The sequence below is a fragment of the Bos indicus x Bos taurus genome, chromosome 26 (genome assembly GCF_003369695.1).
Source record: "Bos indicus x Bos taurus breed Angus x Brahman F1 hybrid chromosome 26, Bos_hybrid_MaternalHap_v2.0, whole genome shotgun sequence".
NCBI classification, from domain to species: domain Eukaryota; kingdom Metazoa; phylum Chordata; class Mammalia; order Artiodactyla; family Bovidae; genus Bos; species Bos indicus x Bos taurus.
The window spans coordinates 42406521-42425926 of record NC_040101.1 but is presented as its reverse complement, the minus strand read 5'-3'; the positions used below and the strand labels follow the sequence as shown (position 1 = coordinate 42425926).

The following is a 19406-nucleotide window of genomic DNA, read 5'->3' as shown; positions in this document are numbered from 1 at the left end:
TAGGATGGACTACTTGGATCTCCTTTCAGTCTAAGGGACTCTCAAGAGTCTTCTCCAACACCACAGTTCAAAGCATCGATTCTTAGACACTCAGCTTTCTTTATAGTTCAACTCTCACATCCATACATGACTACTGGAAAAACCATAGCTTTGCCTAGACAAACCTTTGTTGGCAAAGTAATGTCTCTGCTTTTGAAGATGCTGTCTAGGTTGGTCATAGTTTTTCTTCCAAGGGGCAAGTGTCTTTTAATTTCTTGGCCATGGTCATCACCTGCGGTGACTTTGGAGTCCAAAAAAATAAAGTCTCTGTTTCCATTGTTTCCCATCTATTTGCCATGAAGTGATGGGACCAGATGCCATGATCTTAGTTTTCTGAATGTTAAGTTTTAAGCCAACTTTTTCACTCTCCTCTTTCACTTTCATCAAAAGGCTCTTTAGTTCTTCTTCACTTTTTGCCATAAGCGTGGTGTCATATGCATATCTGAGGTTATTGATTTTTCTCCCGGCAATCGTGATTCCAGCTTGTGCTTCATCCAGGCATGCATTTCGCATGATGTACTCTGCATGTAAGTTAAATAAGCAGGGTGACAATATACAGTCTTGACATACTCCTTTCCCGATTTGGAACCAGTCAGTTGTTCCATGTCCAGTTCTAACTGTTGCTTCTTATGCATACAGATTTCTTAGGAGGTAGGTTAGGTAGTCTGGTATTCCCATCTCTTTAAAAATTTTCCACAGTTTGTTGTGATCCACACAGTCAAAGGCTTTGGTGTAGTCAATAAAGCAGAAGTAGATATTTTTCTGGAACTCTCTTGCTTTTTCGATGATCCAGTGGATGTTGGCAATTTGATCTCTGGTTCCCCTGCCTTTTCTAAATCCAGCTTGAACATCTGGAAGTTCATGGTTCACGTACTGTTGAAGCCTGGCTTGGAGAATTTGACCATTACTTTGCTAGCATGTGAGATGAATGCAATTGTGCAGTAGTTTGAGCATTCTTTGGCATTGCCTTTCTTTGGGATTGGAATGAGAAGTGACCTTTTCCAGTCCTGTGGCCACTGCTGAGTGCTCCAAATTTGCTGGCATATTGAGTGTAGCACTTTCACTGCATCATCTTTGAGGATTTGAAATAGCTCAACAACTGGAACTTCATCACCTCCACTAGTTATGTTTGTAGTGATGTTTCCTAACACCCACTTGACTTCACACTCCCAGTGTCTGCCTCTAGGTGAGTGATCACATCATCGTGGTTATCTGGATCATGAAGATCTTTTTTATATAGTTCTTCTATGTATTCTTGCCACCTCTTAATATGTTCTGCTTCTGTTAAGTTCATACCATTTCTCTCCTTTACTGTGCCCATCTTTACATGAAATGTTCCCTTGGTATGTCTAATTTTCCTGAAGATATCTCTAGTCTTTCCCATTCTATTGTTTTTTATTATGTAGGATATGTTTGTATTTGCATAGCCCATACATGAAAAATATACCCCAAAAAACTGAAACTATCTCTGGAAAAGGCAAGGGAGGACTAGCATGAAAGGAGGATTTCTTTTATCCTTTTATGTTGCTTTGGAAATTTTTTAAAACCATGTGCCTATTTTTAATTTTTTTGTTTTATTTTGGGGGCGGTGGGTGCTTAGCCACAACATGTAGCTTTAAGGATTTTAGTTTCCAGACCAGGGACTGAACCCAGGCCCTGTGAGTGAAAGCACCAGGTCCTAACCACAGGACTATCAGGAGAAGTTTTTGCATTTCATTTTTTAATTAAAAAAGAAACAATATATTTAACTTTTAAAGCAAAAGAGCAGATGCTCCCCACCTGTCAGTTTTCCTTTAATACTAAAGCCAACACATTAAACAATAAGCATGACCAAGGCAGGTAGATTTTTAAAAACAAAGTGGAAAATTAGAGTTTGCTGCTTCTCTATAAAACTGCTAACCGCCTTTCCTAAATTTTAAGGGACGAAATAAACAATTTCCACAGACCCCTACAAGAAACAGGCCTATAAAACACTTGAAAAGACCGTGTTTGTTTTCTGGTATAAATAACTCAAATGCCTCTGAATTTCTTGCTGCCTCTCTTGTGGAACAGGTTGTAATGCCACAGTCTTCCATGAAGCAAACATTACAAAAAGCACTCCACAGCTTGTTGACTGTTTGTTATCTCGCAACCAAATGCCTAGGGGACTGACAGAACCTGTTCACATCAATAAACAGCTCACTCACAAATAAAGAGCTCACTCATCAATCAGAATTACATTGTGTGCTCTGCCAGCACCCCCACACTTCGCCCATCACCCCACCACTGCCACACCCAGAAAAGCAGCCAGGTACCTGGGAGCACACAGCTCCAGTCCACACCCCTACCTGGCCCATTCCTCCCCAAAACTCAGGCCAACCTGGTTGATCCTGGACAACAGCTGTCATCTATCCCTAGAAGGAAGAGATGTGGTCAGGGATGCACATGGCTTCCAAACCCTAGTTTAAACACAATCAACTGTCTCTGCTCCTTCCTACACTACGTTTCTGGTGATACGTGGCTTTGGAAGAATGAAAACAGCTCCTCTCCACCAGCTCCTAGTTCCCACCATCCTGGATCCATTCAACACAAGCTGTGTGATCTTAAAGGAAAAAAAAAAAAAAAAGACTGGTTTCTTTGTTCCTGAATTTTGTCATCTGTGAAATGGTACCAATAATGCCATAGACCTACTTATAGGTCACAGAGCGAGGACGAGACAAGTAGGGCTTTTGGCACAAGGTAGCCCTCCATGTCGGAGAAGGCAGTGGCACCCACTCCAGTCCTCTTGCCTGGCAAATCCCATGGGCGGAGGAGCCTGGTGGGCTGCAGTCCATGGGGTCCCTAGGAGTCGGACACGACTGAGCGACTTCACTTTCACTTTTCACTTTCATGCATTGGAGAAGGAAATGGCAACCCACTCCAGTGTTCTTGCCTGGAGAATCCCAGGGACGGGGGAGCCTGGTGGGCTGCCGTCTATGGGGTCGCACAGAGTCAGACACGACTGAAGCGACTTAGCAGCAGCAGCAGCAGCGGCAGCCCTCTATGTGTGTCAGCTACGATCATCACCATCATCTTTGTATACAATCCTGCAGAAGCCTCCTGTTTGGTCTCCCTAATTCCCTATTCCTAATTCTAGTTTCTATCCAGCAGTATAAGTAGCCTTCAAAGTGGGGAGCTTGAGGAAGAATGGATACATGGATACGTATGGCAGGGTCCCTTTGCTCTCCACCTGAAACTATCATGACATTGTTAACTGGCTATACTCCAATATAAAATAGAAAGTTTAAAAAATAAAAAATAAATACAGGGAAAGAAGCACGGAGGGATTCAATCATCCTGGCTACATCTACCCTCCTCTCCCCACTGAAAAGTGATAACAGCCCCTGTTTGCTAAAAGCCCAGAAGCCTTGGGGCAAACCTCTCCAGGGAGCCCTTTAACTCCGGGCACTCTGGCTCCACCCATACTCCTCTCCTCCCAGAGACGGTAAAGGCCTGTGCCAGATGCTCCCAATACTTGATCAAACTTTTCCCACCTATGAATCAGAAGATGCCAAATAAGGACCATTCTGTGCTAGACTGTGAGCTCCATTCACCACGAGACACCTGCATTCATAGCTGTCAACCAACAAGAAATGTCAAGGCCCCTCTTTTCAAGTATTACAGTTCTCACAACCATAGAAAGCTGGAAGTCAGGAAAACCAGCTTCACTGTTGCATCATGTTAAACTTTTGGAATTGAATAGAACCAGTGAGACTCTGAACAATAAACCTAAAGTAAACAGATATTAGTCAAATTCCACATCGTTCAATTGACCTGCTCAGACTAGATGATTCATCCATCCATCTACCATCTAAAACTAGGCCTAACTCAAGAGTATGTAACTCTCGGTTACAAGTTTCACTTCTAGAAGCATCTCATTTATCTATTTGAATGGGAGCCCCTGGCTCTACCTCTCAGGCTGAGAGAGCTGCTGGTAAAGTACTCAGAGTGAAAATCTCCTGATACCACCCTCCAAAGAATTCAATTTCTAAGAAAAGTCTAACTCATTTTGCATTGGATAAGATGAAGAGAATGAAGGCTTCAAGCAAGTTGGGGGTTAGGGAAATAAAACTCAACATCTCCGTGATTTTCCACCACCCTTGCTTTTCCAGTGAATGCTGTTACAGTGGGCTGGGATAACTTAACCTGCGATATATGTGACTAAGATAAAAATCCCTTTTATCCTTCACAAGGAAGAGTTCACTGGCAGTCACTTCACTCTTTCCCCCAACCTTTTTTCACACTATTATTTTCAATTGTGATATAATACACATAACATAAAATGTTATGTTAAAATAAAATTAAAATAACATTCCATCTTAACCACATCTAAGTCAAGTTCAGTGGCATCAAGAACATTCACATTGCTGTGCAACCATTACCACCATCCATCTCCAGCACTTTTTCATCAACCCAGACGGAAACTCTGTTCTCACTGCACAATAACTCCATTCCTTCCTCCCTCCAGATCCTAGAAACCACCTTCCTACCTTGTCTCTACAATTCTGACCACTCTAGGTACCTCATATAAGTGAAATCATATGATGTCTATCCTCTTTCAACTAGCTTATCTCACTTAGCATGATGTCTTTAAGTTCATCCATGTTGTTGCATGTGTCAGAAGCTCGTTCCTTTTTAAGGATGAGTAATATTCCATTGTGAGTCTCTACCACATTTTGTCTTCCATGCACTCATCGATAGACATCTGGGTTGCTTCTACCTGTCAGCTATTGTGAATATTGCTACTATGAACATGGGTGTGTAAGAATCTTTTCAAGACCCTGTTTTTAATGCTTTGGGGGGTATATGTCCAGAGCTGAGATTTCTAGATTATATGTTAGTTCTATTTTTAATTTTTTAAAGGAACTACCATATGGTTTTCCAAAGCAGATGCACCACTTTACATTCCTAGCAATCACGAGGGATCCAATTTCTCCACATACTTGTCAACACTTGTTAATTTCTGGGTGGATTTTTTTTTTCCTTTCTTCTTTCTTGATAGTAGCATCCTAATGGCAATCCTTTACTTTTTTAACTCTAAAATGGTTGACTGAATTAACTTTTTTCCCACCTATAGAGTTTGCTAAGAATGTTAGCAAATCTGATTCTCGTGTGTATGTTAAATATTCATCTTCTGAGAGGTAACTATAATAAAGCATCTAAGATTTAGAAAGTTTTGGACACAAAAACCACCTTGTATTAAAATCTGAAACTGCCCCTTCTGAGGTACGGAAAGTACCACCTCTGAATCTTAGTTTTCTCATCTGTAAAATGAAGCTATATTCATTTCTTACAGTTGTGGGAGAACTGAATCACAAAATTGTATAAAGTACACATTAGCGTGTGCCTAGCACCTAATAAACACTAAATGAACGACATATGATGATAAGGAGCAGGAAGGTTTTGTTATTATGAGAATACTACTAATACTAGTAGTAATACTAATACTGAGAATACTTACTAAAAGTTAAGTCACAAAAAGATCTTTTATTTTGCCTTTTACATATGCCTAGCCTTTCCTCGTTTATTCAGGTATTGTTGTACACAATTTATACATCTACTCCTCAAATCTCAAAGGTGTTACTGTGGCCAAGGAAGCAGTTGTCTTATATATAAATATATAAACATAAATATTCTTCTCCAGTGCAGGCAGGATATCAGAAACTAAGCAATAGTAGCATAGCCCCAAAATGCACTTTCCAAAACTTGAGAAAGCAGTACCAATAACTTGTCACATTGTTCAAAGTATACTTCATCCAGTTAGACAAAAAAGGTGGAAGTACAGTGTGAGATAAGGTTTTTTTCTCTGTTCTTTTAATTAAAGAGTCAATGCCAAATGGTTATCTTCTGAAGTATGGCTTAGGCTAAATTTGCACACTATATTTTAAAAAAACAAACTTTACTTGTTGAAGCCTCTCCAGGTATTTTTAAAAATTTATTTACTTTATCTGACTCTGCCAGATCTTAGTTGTGGCATGCAAGATCTTCACCTGCAGCATGTGGGATCTAGTTCCTGATCAGAGATCAAACTAGATCAGAGATCCAGGCTCCTTACATTATGTGGGATCCTTGCAGTATGTGGGATCTAGTTCCTGATCAGAGATCCCTGATCAGAGATCCAGGCTCCTTGCATTAGGAATATGGAGTCTTTGCCACCAGACCACCAGGGAAGTCCCATCTCTAAGTATTTTTTACTTTACATCTTTATCTGGATTCTTGTTTAAATTCACAGGACCTGAGAGAAAGACTTAGAAATCATATAACCACTTATAGTTAGATATGTTTCCACTGACTTATTGATAAATTACAGTAACATACAAAACACTTGGGAACCTAAAGCAGGTGGAAATGATGTATGCACACTTCAAATTTAAGCAAGTCAAATAGATAGAAATGAATTTTTTAAAAAAAGTCAAATCAAAAGGGTACAGATTCATCATCAAAACACTTCAAGACTGCTCAGGGCGTGTGCACATGTACATTAGGCATTCTAAGGACTTTACATTTATTAACACTTCTGATATCTATAAAGGGTTCTGATTTGGGTTCCATCAATATTATAAATGTATTTTAAATTATTCCTTCAAATTTGTACATTTTACTTTCTTTATATACTCCACTGAGAAATATTCAGGTAAAACAATACTCCAAAACCTTAATTATGTTACTGGCTTCAGATTTCTAGATGGTCGTCATCTCTGCATCTTGGCTAATACAAACTCATACTAGACTCTTTCTCCCACCCACCCAAACAAGTGGTTCAAAACACTGGGATGCCCTGATAATGGCATTTATTTCAGTTTATTAGTTCAGATTTAAACCAGCAAATTCTGTTTCAACCACTGTTACCTTATTTCAATTTTTTAAAAGATTTTTTGATGTGGACAATTTTTAAAGTCTTTACTGAATTTGTTACAATATTTCTTTTGATTTTTATACTTTGGTATTTTGGCCTAGAGACATATGGGATCTCAGCTCCCCAACCAGGGATAGAATCCACACAACGTGTGCTGGAAGGTAGTCTTAACCACTGGACCACCGGGGCCCACAACCATTATTACTTTAAACTGTTTTAAAATTATTTTCTAGCTTCAAAAATTAATGCATATGGGCATATAATTTTTAACTCTTTCTTCGGTGTTTTAAGATTTAATGAGTGATCTCAGCTGATTTTTCAACAAACTCTTTAATCCTAGAAAGGCTCATGGTCAATGACTATTGTCACTGGCTCTCAGTGATCACTAGAGTCAGGTAGAAGGAACTGGGCTGAAGTTATTGCCCTATAAAATAAATCCCTGCAATTAGCTTCACTACTTTAAATGACAAAAAGACCATACATTCTCCCCAAAGCTGTATGTTTTGAATCCTAAGCTTTTCTCTGTGTCTCCACCTCCCTCTGAGTTTTCACTATGATCTGACCACCAAGAAGACACCGACAAGTAAGAATAAGAACGTCAATGCTAACAAACAAGACAGCCTGTGAGGTCACTGTGCTTATTTTTTCTTTCTTTATTGGTTTTTGCACTGTGAATCCCACCCGCAGAGGCGGCCACAGTTGACCTGTAGGTGTTCCTATCACCTCTGCCTGCCTGGAGTTCACAGCATTGGGACTAAGTCTGCTGCTCAGACTCAAAGTTCTGTAGCGGCCAGAGTCTCTGAGCCTCAGGACCCCAATCTCTGAGAAGAAACCATGGGCCAGCAGCTCAGTAGCAGGGCCAGGTCTCCAGAATCCCACGCCAGGGCTCCTTCTCTTAGATCTTTCCTCTGCTGCCCTGGGTCCTGAGGCACGGCACAGGGCACCCAGAGACGCAGCTTCTGAATCCTGACAATTCATCCGGAGTTCAGCTGAACAGAAGTACTCTAGCTCACAGTTTGTCCCCTCTCCCCTTGCGTATTTTGCTTTCATCAAATATCCTAATGTCCTTCACAGAAGTTTTCTTTTTCCCAGGACCCAGCATAGGATCAGAAATGCATTTAACTCGTAGGTCTCTTTAGTCTCCTTTAAACAGAAACAGTTCTTCAGCTTTTGTCTTTCAGGACATTGATATCTTTGAGAAACATATGCCAATAATTTTTAGAGAATATCCTTCAATTTAGGTTTCTCTGGTGTTTATTCATGATTGGATCTGGATTCCTGACTGGGGTGTGACACCCAGAGACATGTGACACTCGCTATTTTTTATGTGCGAGTTCCCGCGTGCTCAGTCGCTTCAGTCCTGTCTGACTCTTTGCGACTCCATGGACTGTAGCCCATCAGTGCCTCTGTCCATGGGATCTCCAGGCAGGAATACTGGAGTGGGTTGCCATGCCCTCCTCCAGGGGACCTTCCTGACCCAGGGGTCAATCCTGTGTCTCTTACATCTCCTGCACTGGCAGGCAGGTTCTTTACCACTAGAGCCACATGGGAAGCCATGACTGGTGGATTTTGACTCCTTGTTTACAGCGTTGTCCAGTTTCCCCACTGAACTACTACTTTTTTTTCCTTTTGTAGTCAGTTATTAAATCTGTGAGGAGAACAATGACACTGATTACAGAAACCAACCCTTACATTTGATTGGTTAATAGTCACTTGCTGAGCACCTGCCAGCTGCTGGGCATGGTGGTGGCACTGGAGATGCTACACTGGGAAAAGAATTATATCCCTGCCCTCAGGAGGCTTACATTCTAGTTAGAAAGGCAGATAATGGGCAAATAAATAAAGCATACACTGTGTACCCTGGTCACAAGTGCTTCTAAGGATATAAAGCCGAGACAGGCAGGCAGGACTGGAGAAAGAGTAAGTTGAGCCGGTGTTGCTGTTGTGGCTTTGAGCCCAGGATCCAAAAAGGTGCAGAACCGTCTAAAGCAGAAACTGCACCTTGCTCCTTCCTGCTTAAAATCCAAAGAGCACCATGCTCTCCGGACATCCAGGAACCTGGAGGAGTGCCCCAGCCTTGCCACATTTATCTCTTGTCATCTTCTCACCATGTTATGTGCTGGCAGTAACATCTCTGCTTCCCTCAATGTGCCCCTAATTCCTGCACCCCTCACTCACATGGAGGAACCCCTCTTCTTGTCCATTTCTAGCATGTCTCCGGGACCCATGCTTCAATACTGAGGACTAGAGAGAAGGAAGGAAACCTGTCCACAGACTACCATTCTTACTTATAGCTTTTCGTTGTAGACATTTTATACAAAATGTTGTATTATATCCAAGAGTACTTCGTTACATTTTTAAATTACCCTGCTGCTGCTGCTAAGTCGCTTCAGTCATGTCCGACTCTGTGCGACCCATAGACGGCAGCCCACTAACCTTCCCGTTCCTGGGATTCTCCAGGCAAGAACACTGGAGTGGGTTGTCATTTCCTTCTCCAATGCATGAAAGTGAAAAGTGAAAGTGAAGTCGCTCAGTCGTGTCCGACTCTAGCGACCCCATGGATGGCAGCCCACCAGGCTCCTCCGTCCATGGGATTTTCTAGGCAAAAGTACTGGAGTACTCCAGTATTGTTGCCTGGAGAATCCCAGGGACCGGAGCCTGGTGGGCTGCCGTCTATGGGGTCGCAAAGAGTCGGACACAACTGACATGACTTAGCAGCAGCAGCAGGCAGAGCACTTAATGAAACTTAATGTTTGATTTTTTCCCTCTTCTCTGGGTTAATTAAAGGAATTAATTTGCAGAGATAATTCCATATGATTCACACACAAACTAAGAAAATTAGCAGGCATTTCTTTAGCTTAGACAGCTTGTAAATAAACATCATGAATATGTGAACACCCACAAGCAAGTAATGCAGAATTCCACCTACATAAATGGACTGAGTCATGCTTCAGTCCAATTCAACAAGTCGCCTCTAAGTACTTATAAGGTGCTCTGTTCTCTATTCAGTACCACAGGAGTTTTCAAAAAAAGGGTAGGATAGGAACCTCAGGTTCCTATGTTACAAGGTGAGACAATGTGGTAAGATGTTAAAATATATGGTATCATTAAAACTCTAGCCAAAAAAAAAACAAAAAAAAAAACCCTTAGGACTATTTCTTAAATTATTACACATAGTTATATAAATAATTGCAATTTTAAGTAGGGTTATTTAACAAAATTAAAATTGCACATCTTGCATCGTTGTCCATTTTTGTTGTTTATATGTATATTCGCTGGAGGAAAGGCAGAGTTGGTTGGTTTTTAATTTGCTTAAACAGAGGTCTGGCTTTGTAGACAGTGTCTTTATTACATGCTGTATTTGCACTTTAGAAATGCCTGGCTTAGGCCCTGGGCCTTGCCTCCTCCCTGTCAACAGGGCCGGAGGGCCTTCCCCAGACTTCCTCCTCCCTGAGACGCCTCTTACCTGACAAGATAGGAATCTGTGACTATGGCTGATTAGAATACCACTTACCTGGGTAATCATCTCTACTCCTTGTGAAAAAGAAGACTCTTAATTTCCACCTCCAGCCTCTCCCCACACAAAGATGATTTCAGATGAGGAAAGAAAAAAAAAAGCTGAAACAGCAAGAGAAGTCGGGAAAGAAAGCTGCAGGCCCAGACTCATCCCATAACCGAGCTCCTGAGGGAGTTGAGGGGAGTCCCCACTTCAGCTCTGCTTCCTCTTATCAGCCCACAGGACAGAAGAAGGAAAACTCACCTGCACACGGACCCGCCTCCTGCCTGTCCTCCTGGGAAGGTTCAGTCCTTTAGGTCTGCCCACAGAATGACAAAGATCTGCCCACATTTCACAACATTTCCCGAATGAGCTCTTCTTAAATTCACTAAAATTTCAGGATTCTGTTACTTAATACTGTGCAGATAGAAAGTTTTGTCCGCCGAGACTACTAGGATGGAAAAGAAAAGAAGAAATGCCTTTCCTATTCCTACCAACCTCCAGATCCTCAACTTTCACTTCATCCAGGTAGGTGTCCTTAAGAACTCACAGGCTTTTTCTAAGGAAGTAGCAATGTGCAAATTCATAAATGTATGTCAACTTTTTCATTTTAACAAGATCTACAAACAGTGGATTGATTTGCTACAGGTCAGAAAATGAACTTATCATCCAAATAAGATTCTCAGCATAAATCAATTTCTCCCACAATAATGTAAATAGAAAGATACAGTTAAGCCCAACCTGAAATTAAACTATCAATATGAATTGATAGTTGATGAATCAATATCAATATGAAACCATGACCATAATGAATAATGGCTGTTGAAGAAAATTCTTTACTAATTTTTCTTTTTTTGTCCATGCTGTGCGGCACGTGGGGTGAAGACCTTAGTTTCCATCAGGGATGGAGCCCACGCCCCCTGTATTGGAAGCATGGAATCTTAACCACTGGACTGCCAGGGAAGTCCCAGAAGAAATTTCTTTTACGCTTCATAGACTCCTGTGAGACAACAGCTACCCCGAGTTCTACCCGGTATGGGGAGGTACCACCTTCAAGACAGTGAGAATCCTGTATTCCTTAGGGAGGTGTCAACTCCACTTGTGATGCCTGTAGAAAGCTCAGCCTTCAGAATAAAAAGTTTCAGATGTTCATCTTCCTTTGTCACTGATTCATTAATGCCTGGGCCAAAGAAGGGAAATGAACTTGCAGGCTTGTGTGAAAACAACAAAATGCTGTTTTTCCAGAACAGTTGATTAAGAACACACTGTCCTGAGTGCAGTGGAGTGCAACGTTCCTTCCTGTTCCCAGCTCTCAGGGGAGCAAAGAACAGCTCCTCGGGCTTGGCCTCCACTGAACAAAGCTCAGGGGTCGCCTCCATGCACAGACACAGCATCCATGGTCACTGCCACTTCGACAGCCCGGAATAACTGAGACCTTAGAGACTCTGGAGGACAGAAGGCTGCCAAGATACTTAAACATGTCCCTGCGTATATTTCACAGAGCAGATTAATAAGATCAGGTAGGTTTTGTAATGAGAAAGAAAGGTAGCCAAGAAAGCTGAGTAACTTATACCAACATGGCTAATTTGTAGCTATACAGCCTCTCGTGTTCCTTGGAACCCAGAAGCATGTTATGTCTTCTTTGATTAGAAAGAAGATTCTGAATAAGATGGCATATATAAATGGTGACGTTTCCTGTCTCAAAATTGGGACAGATTCTTACAAGTATAAACACACATCTAGAATCTAAACAGAATATCAGAAAGAAAAGACAGTCTCCACCTGCATTGCTGGAGACGTGGGTTCAATCCCTGGGTCAGGAAGATCCCCTGGAGGAGGGCATGGCAACCCACTCCAGTATTCTTGCCTAGAGAACCCCCGTAGAGAGAGGAGCCTGGTGGGCTACGGTCCATGGAGTCACAGAGTCAGACATGACCAAAGTGACTGAGCACAGCACACAGCATGGCAGTCTCACAAAATCCAGGCCATGTCACTGCCCTGCCTACCTAGCAAAATTCCCAGGCTTCCTCCTCTGGAGATTGAGTCAGTAAAACTGGGAGGTGCCTGAGAATTTATATTTCTCACAAGCACCTCAAGGAGAGTCTTACATTCTGGCAAGTCTGGGGAACACTGAACTGAGTCAATTATACTCTATAAAACTTAGTTCTCTTTAAGATACTTCTACATTTAAATCCCATTTAGTAATACCATCAATCATGTTAAGCTTATAAATGGTAACAATAATGAGTATCTGTCTTCTCCTAACTCCTCAAATAATAATACAATTTTGGTAATATCCATTTTAAAGAAAGAGGTTAAGTAACTTGTGCAAAGTTACAAGCTAGCAAATGATGGTGGGAGGGAGGGTGGGGAGGGATTCAAATAGAGGTGTGACTCCAACAGCTGCACCCTTAACCATTATATGTACAACCTCTTCTTTTACAAGCAGAGAATCTGTTTACAAGTGGTAGCAACTGATTTAGAACCCAAAGTAAAAAAGATTTAGGAAACTATTTACGAATTGCTAGTACTTTCAAACTACCAGCCCTGTAGAGATCCAGGGATCCAGCAATATCTCTAACAAAAGGTTTTTATTCTGTTCCGCCCTCAGATTTCGCCTTTAAGCACGTTTGGATCCTGGTCTCCATACCTTTCCCCAGCAAGTCGAAAAGATGTAATCAAAAAGTCAATGACCGCACCCCTCCCAAAACATAATAAGCTCAGAGGAATTACAAAATGCTATAATTTAGCCCCCAAATCTGAACAGTATATCAGATGGAGGGCTAGATGTTTATACTGATTTGTAAAGAACAAAAAAAAAGGTATGATGTTCAAATATTTTCATAACTGCCCTCTTCTATCACTTTAACACTAAAAACAAAAAAAAAGAAGAGAATCAAAATTTTCTACTCATCCTGCCTAGATTAAAAAAAAAAAAAAGACTTGATATGTCAAATGAACAGTGTCCCTATACGTTTTCCTGGGCTTGGGTTAATTAGAAGTCACTCAAGTTTAAACAGGATATAAAAAACCAGAATGGAAATAATACTCCTGATTCATTCAGTGAGTATTTATTGAGGGCCTTCTGTATGCCAGGCACTGTTCTGGGTGCTATGGATACACAACAGAGAATAAAACAGACAAAAAACTGCCTTTAAGGAGCTCACATCCTTTTAAGAGGATATATACTCTAAAGAAATAAGAAAATAAGCAGTTTGCCAGACGGTGACAGGTGTTACGGGGAGGACTGCTGCAGTGGTCTCCAACGGTCTCCCTAACAAGGGGCTGTCTGAGTAGAGGCCTCAGGGAAATGGAGGGGGAGTGCATCCCCAAAGAAGGGGAACTGTGTCCAGCAGACACTCCTCCATCCCCGCCTAAACCACAATCTCCCCAAATTTTCTATCTGCCCAGATACGACTACCCTTCTCCCAGATGCTCAGGACAGAAACTGCACTGGGCTCCTTCCCTTCCCTCGCATCTCCCCATCCCGTCAATCAAGGTGGTCCTGTGGGCTGCGCCTCCTAAATACTCATTTCCATTCCCCACTTGAGAACAGGACGTCGTAATAAACCTGGATGGCTGCAGCAGCTTCCAAACTGGTATCCCCATATTTTCTGTGTTCCTATCCCCAAAAATCTAAGCTCCAGTAAGAAACCAGAGTGACCGCTTGGAAACACATATGCAGTTACATCAAGGCCCTTTTCTAGTTCAATGCTTCCCACTGCTCTTTGGAATAAAATCTGGATCCTGTTAACATATACACACTGCTATACATAAAACAGATAATCAGTAGGGACCTACCCTAGAGCACAGGAAACTCCACTCAGTATTCTGTAATGACCTATATGGGAAGGGAATCAGGGAGAATGTTTATGTATACGTAGTATGACTGAATCACTTTCCTATACACCCGCAACTAACACAGCACTGTAAGTCAACTATACTCCAATATAAAATAAAAATTAGAATAAAAAAATCTGGATCCTGGATGCCCAGGCCTGATGGCACAGTCCAGCCCTTGCCTACCTCTCCAAATCATTCACATCCTTGTCCCCAGAGCGCACCAGCCTCTGAGCCCCCTTGGCCTTCCTCCAGTCTCTCTAACAAGCCTCGCTCCTTTCTGCCTTTGCCGCTGTGCTCCTTCTGTCTGGGGAGACGCATCCTCATTTCCCCTGGCACACTTTCCTCTCATCCTTCGGACCTTAAACTGGAAGCCACTGCCCCAGGGTGACTTTCTGATCTTCCCATCACATGCAATCCTACATTGCCCACTTATTATACCCTGCATTTCCCCCGGCACCATCACAACTATAATTAAATCATTATTTCTATAATTTAATGGCTGCCCTGTTCCAATAAACTAATCTCTATGGCGACAAGGACCACATCAGTTGAATTCACTTTTGCATCTCCAAATGCCTTAAAAATAGCGGAGTTCAATACATATTTGGCAAGTGAAGCCTTCTTCCTCACACGTCTCTGTATTCTCTCTCAAGAAAAATACGGGGTTGCATTTTTCCACCCCATCATCTACGCCTCACAAACCTGTCTTCTCATGACTAAAGCTAGGAACTATGAAAAGGCCGTGCTGAAATAATGAAGTTGCAAACTGAGAAGTCCCGAGTGGAGCCATTTGGGTCATGTTTGTTTTTTTAGTTTTGTTTCATGTTATAAAATTGTCTTCCTAAAGGGAAGCCCAGTTAAGCAGAGCCCACTCCTCAGACCACACAGGACTCCTCAAGGAGCAAATTAAAGTAACAGCAAAGAACAGAGAACCCTGGGAACAGAGAACCGCTGGTTCACAGTTATCAGAATTTTTTCATTTTAATTAAAGCTAATGGGAGCCACTCGCTCTGTGACAAGCAGTAAAAGGACAGTGTCACAAGCCCCTCATATACCAAACAGTTCACAGCTAACGGTGGGCAGCTACCCTGAGCTGCACCCTAACCAGGTACTAGACCCTTGGCAGAGTGCCTTCCCCACACACCACCTCACTTAACTGAACTGAATCTTGGCAGCCACCCCATGATCGAAGTGACTTATCCCCAATCTGATCAAGGAGACCAAAGAAATAACGTCACTTGCTCAGGCTCATGGAGGTCTAAGTGGCACGACCCGGGCATCAGAAGCAGCTCTTTCAGGCTCCAAATCCTCAGCTAAGCATGTCAATGGGGACACAGTGTCCTAGCACCAAGTGTGTCCAGAGTGCTGGTTCTGAGTGTGAATGACTTGGCTGCTCTCGTCCCAGTTCCCCAGCTTACAGGACCGGAGAAGGGGAGTGACTGGCACAAGATCACATAGCTTGATGGTAGCTAGAGGCAGCCGAGAGTTCCATCCCCGCTGTCCTTCTGACAGATAGTACCTCTCCTCACAAAAGATCCCTAAAACCCTCAGCATAAATGTCCCAAGTCAAGCTTTCCTAAGGAATGCTGTAATGTTATAAAAACCCTAAAGTAGCCTTTAGAGTTGAGCAAAAGCAAAACAGAAGGACTTTATCACTCTCCTCTCTTGCAGCTGCCACTGGTCGGAATGCACACAAGCAGCCCCTTGTCTCCTGCCACCATGCAGCTCTTCTAAGCGACAGAAGCCCAGGAACACAGAGGCCCTGGGCCCAGGCCAGCTGGAGCCATGCTAAACAGGCTGAAAAGCAAGCAGTTCTGACATCCCTTCATCAAACGCTGTTCACTCTGGAGAAGCGATAAACAATTTTGCATACACTGATCACGCTTCTTTCTGTATAAGAGCAAGTTCAGGAATAAGACCTGAACCAGGGAACCCGAACCTGCACCCTGAAACAGCCTCCTGATTTTTATGACCCCAGAAGCAAAACCATCACCACATCCAGGTCAATGTACCATGGAACCCAAGCCCTTGCCCTCTTCCCAAGTGAGCCGGCAAACAGCCAACAGCCTGGCATCACACTGGTTACCAGCCAGCATGGCCCTGCCAGGCTGGACGGAGGCAGCAATTACACGTGCTTGGTGTTTGGAAGCTCTTCTGGAAAAGCAGCCCTACCAGGCTTCATGCCATCTTCAGGAGGGTCAAACCCCAACTTGTGAACACCCCGCAGTGGGAGTCCCAGGAGAACTTCTGTTCCAACCAGGCCTCCAGACCAGTGGTCCCATGGAAACAGGGACCCCCATCTCAGCCCAGAATAGGGTGCAGCCCACGTCAGCCCCCACAGCAGAACTCATCAGGGCGACTCTCTGAGTGTCCTGAAGGTCGCCCACTGTCAGGAGCCCCCGCTGCCCAGCCAGAGCCACTGGTCACAACACACAAGTCCCTGGAGGGTGCTGTGTGGCAGCAATGCCAGATTTAAAACTGCGGTCACTCATTCCCTGAGACCTTTTTTTAAGTGCAAGTGAGAATGCACATGAGGGCACCTCAAATATTCAAAGAGTTAAACAATCTAAGGGTGTCGGAAGAGTCACCACTTGGTATGCTGCCCACATCTGAGGACTGAGCTGTAGGGGGTATAACTTGAAGGGGTCCCCATTGTCTTTGGGGAGGCAGGGTGATGTGGACCCCGGAGCCGCAACCTGGACCAAGTTACACGAGCTTCTACTGCTCATTTCCCTCATCAGTAGCCTGGGGCTAACAACAGATCTCTTGGTATCACCATGGAACATGATGTGGCAAAAAGGAAGTCATCTGCTAGCATGGTGATGGGCATATAATAAACCACAAATTAATGCTCGTTTCCTTCTTCAATGTTTTTAGAGAACTTCCGTTTGTATCACGTATTCCTTTTCTTTTCCCATTTTATTAATTGCTTACAATCTTCTTTCAAAATTAACAACCCACATATATTCATATTTTCCTTACGAATGTGTGCAGAAAAGAATATCAAGATATATGTCCAAAGATGATCCCTCCAGCATTAATTGTGATCTTCAAAAAAAAGTAATATCTGCTCACTAGAATGGAGAATCCCAGGGACGGGGGAGCCTGGTGGGCTGCCGTCTATGGGGTTGCACAGAGTCAGACACGACTGAAGTGACTTAGCAGCAGCAGCAGCAGAATTCAATTACAGCACTTGGAATAAACGAGACAGTTCAGTGAGTGCTAATAAGAGGAAAGTACTTTAAGGTATGGGTTTTCCTGGTGGCTCAGAAGGTAAAGAATCTGCCTGCAACACAGGAGACTGGGGTATGATCCCTGGGTTGGGAAGATCCCCTGGAGGAAGGCATGACTACTGACTCCAGTATTCTTGCCTGGAGAACTCCCGTGGACAGAGGAGCCTGGCAGGCTACAGTCCGTGGGGTTGCAAAGAGTCAGACACGACTGAGTGACTAACACTTTCACTTTCATAAATAAATACATTATGTTTATGCTTGCTTTGGTATCCAAATAATTTACCAGTGGGGAGAATAAAAGGAATAAGGGTAGGCAGATATGGTGCACAAAATAATGGCCCCATGTCCACATCCTGTGGACAGAACCTGTGACTATGTTACCTAACTCTGCAGATGTGATAAATTAAGGATTTTGACATGGGAAGAGTATCCTGGATTATCCAGGCTGCCCCAATCTAATCACATGGGTCCTTAAAATCAGAAACCCTTTCTTGGATTTGACTACAAATAAATGTCAGAGAGAAGATGGAGGAAGAGGCTACGGGCCAAAGAACAGTGGCAGCCTCTCGAAAGTCTCAGACATGCAGATTTTAACCCGGAAAAGCCAAGTCTCAAGACATGCTGATCTTAACCCAGTGAGACCCATGTTGGGCTTCTGGCTTAAAGAAGCATTACGATAATAAATCTGTGTTGTTTCAAAACAGTAACATTGTCGTAAAAATTAATTATACCCGCAATAGAAACTAATAGAGGACTAAAAGGGGTAATTTACTTATAATTTTATATCCTTCTAGTATTCCAGTATTTCTAGTATAATTTTATATATTTTTTCTGGTATTTATATCTATCTATATTCTAGTCTGAATAATTGGGAAGAAAGAGAAGAAATTCTTTACCCTGCTTCAATATGATGATTCCCTGATCACAAAAGCTTTCATATGGCACTTGGCTCATCCTGCCTGAAAAACCGAGTGCTCTCTTTCAGGCCCAAACAAAAGTCTACTTACAAGGCTCAACTGAAGCGACGCATCCCAGGTCAGGGCTTCCTCCTTAGGGGGTCTCTCCTGCAGCTGGACTTAAGGGGGCTGTACACAGCTCAGGTGACCACGCTGGATGGCGAACTCCTTGAAAACAGGGCTTGCGGCTTATTTGGCTGTGCAAACCCAACCCTCATAATAGGCATCACAAGTGGTTAATGATTAAGTGTTTGCTCCACTGAAATACTGGATTGCATTAAATCCAAACCAACCTAGTAAGTCCCGGTTTTAAATTAACAAGGAGTCTTCTACTGGGAAAAGACTGCTGCAATCTCACATGCATTATCCAGCTATCTGTTCCATAAAGGGAGAAGTTATATCCTTCAACTCCACAAATCAAGCAAAGAGTTCAGAGTTAAATCTTCCTTCAAAATCAAATTTTGACTTTGATTTACAGAAGATGGTGATTATTAAGAGATACTGCTTCAGAGCTCCACTGAATTTTCAGTCTGAATCTTCTAATTCCTGCTACCAACATTTGCGAGTTATATTTAAATTATACTGGCTATAGTGATGAAATAAGCCTTCCTTCTTCCTATCCAAATCAAAACTTGGGTTTTTCCCCATACAATATTGTATCATCCATTCTAGGAGGAAAAAAAAAATCACAGCCCAGTTGTTATAGCTTATATTTAAAACAATCTAAAAATGCATGTAAGTCTACTCCATTAATGACTGTTCTAACAGCAAAGAAGCCAGGAAAGGAGATAGAGCAACAATTGATTACATGTTCACACACTAAAGACTGGATCTGCTAAAGCAAGAGTCAGAAGCTTTTGTTTTAATCTCCCCAAAGCATTCTGTTTAAAAATATTAGAACACCCATCTCTATAGTCATAGCTATTTCCATTGCTCAATTAGAGGCCAAAGTACTAAAGAGGCTA

At 42.5% G+C, this 19406-nt stretch overlaps 1 protein-coding gene across 19 annotated transcripts in view; it reads right to left on the bottom strand.

Annotated features, from left to right (window-relative positions):
* SGMS1 (sphingomyelin synthase 1) overlaps positions 1–19406 on the bottom strand; it is a 324117-nt gene that overhangs the window by 195855 nt on the left and 108856 nt on the right. For 3 of the 19 annotated variants that reach the window (XM_027528956.1, XM_027528958.1, XM_027528957.1), the window contains exon 1: positions 18493–18614. The exons of the other annotated variants lie outside the window; for them this stretch is intronic. The gene's annotated coding sequence lies outside the window, so the exon portion shown is untranslated. Of the gene's footprint in view, positions 1–18492; positions 18615–19406 lie in introns of those variants that run through there. 19 annotated transcript variants of the gene reach the window in all.